We start from the raw sequence: 2,171 nt of genomic DNA on the forward strand, positions 1-2,171 counted from the left end.
CTACAACACAATGTAGGTGCTCAAGTAAGTGTTTTTATTTTTATTTATTAAAATACATGTTTTAAAAATCTTTTGGCCATGCCACATGGGACCTTAGTTCCCCGAACAGGTATAGAACCCACGCCCCCTGCAATGGCAACACAGAGTCTTAACCACTAGACCACCAGGGAAGTCCCTTAAGTAAGTGTTTTTAAATGAGAGAAATAAGGAATGATGAGCTCCTTGACTCTTCCTCTACCACCCTCCTTTGAGAGCCTCAGCCTCTCCCCCACCCCCACCCCCCCACCCCGTGAGGCGGGACATAGAGTGAAGGAGGCCCAGAATCAAAAAGACCTTGAAAGGGAAGGCAGGAAAGATAAATAACCTAACCGCACAGAGGCCCTGACTTCTCCCTGTCTCTGGGCAGATGCCCTTGAGAGCGCCCTTCCTGGCAGCCTTGGCCTTGCTGAAAACTGCTTTGGTGAGGGGGCTGGAGGAAGGGCCTAGATCTCTAGCAGAACATGGGGGCAACTGGACCCAGGAGGAGCCCTGGCAGGACTCACCTCACTCACTGCCACTCGGCTCATAGAAGTATCCCAAGCGTCCTGTCCCAGTCCTGAGGGGTTGGCTCTGGAACCTTCCGTTTCCCATTGCAATGATTCCTTAGCTTTTTCAAACTCCAATTACCCTCCTTTTTTGAGGCCCCCTTCTCACGTTAAATTTTTTATTGCCTATTTCATTCTTCATGATAGCAGCTGTAATCTTTTAACCTTGTAACACACATACACACAGGAAACTAATCTATGGTGAGAGAAATCAGATCTTGGTTACCTCTGGGCTGGGGACTGACTGGGAGGGGGCACGAGGGAACTTAGGCATGCTGAAGATGTTCCAAGTCTCTATCTAGGTGATAGTTACGTGTGTATACATATTTGTCAAAATTCATTGAGCTGTGCCCTTAAGATTTATGCAATTTACTGTATGTAGAGTAAACCTCAGTAAAGTACGGCTAGCATAAGAGACACACATACAGAGAAACACATAGAACAGACATGATCAGTTTAATGAATTATAAAGCAAGTACCTGCATAAACACCACCCAGAATGCCTGGTGCCCCCATGCGGTCCACAGTGCTGGCTCCCCTTGGACCCCAACACCCACACACTGGGCATCACAGGCCCCAGGCACCTCCTGCTCCCCAGATTTACAAGGACTCGGAGACCAGGGATGAGGGCAGCACACTGGCTTAGGAACCTCACATTTCCCATCAGTGTAACCCCAGGCTTGACTGCAACTCCTGTTCTGATGAGTTGAAGGAACAGAAAACACAGGCGTTTCCCCTTTCTGAGACGGGGGTTTCCGTACCAGACTCCCCCGGCCAAGTCTTGGCTGGGGGGTGAGGGGTGTCCCCAGCGAAAGTCCAGGAGAAATGTGCCTTCCCTGCATCCCTGCTAAAAATAACCTCAAGCAGCACTGCTGCCACTGAGCAGCAGGAAGGACGGAATCGTGTTTTGCTTTAAACCTCGAAGCAGCTCAGCAGTTGGGGGCGAGGGAGGGGTGGGAGAGAGAGGCTAGGGATCTGAGATCCCTGGCAGCACTCTCCCCACCCCCACCCTCAGCTGCAACTGGTCCTCTCAGGGGTGCCTGGGAGGAGTGTTGGTCGGGGGGAGGGATGACAGCGCTTCCCAGCAGAGCAGAAAGCCCGGGAACGTTGGGGATGGGTGGGGAGGGGTCTCTGTCCTGCTAACTGGAGCGTGCAGGCTGGAGGGGCAGGAGTCACGTACTCCACGGGGTCCCCACCTCCTCTGAGGAGGGCTCTGTCCCAGCAGCCCACGCCAGGCTCTCTCTGCCGCCCCTGCCCTCCTGCAGCGTGGCCGCCTGCCCCCGGGGGCTCGTGGCACACACAGGGCTGAGGATTGTCATTTCACGTTCCCGGCTCTGCCTGGCTTCCGCTCTGCCCAAAGAGATCGGGAGGTCCTCAAGGGCGGGTGCGGTCCAGCGCGAGGAATTTCCCTGGAAACGGGAAGTACAAGATGTGTCAGTGTGGGATCCCAGCGCGAGGAGCTGAGGAGTGGCTGAGTAAAGGGAAGAGGCCCTCCTGGCCGCCCGCTCCTGCTCTCTCCTCCCACAGCTACCCTGCCCGGCTCCTCCATCAGAGGCGTCACGTGGTGGCAGGACCGTTCTGCAGTCG

This window comes from Phocoena sinus, chromosome 11, assembly GCF_008692025.1.
Source record: "Phocoena sinus isolate mPhoSin1 chromosome 11, mPhoSin1.pri, whole genome shotgun sequence".
Lineage (NCBI taxonomy): Eukaryota > Metazoa > Chordata > Mammalia > Artiodactyla > Phocoenidae > Phocoena > Phocoena sinus.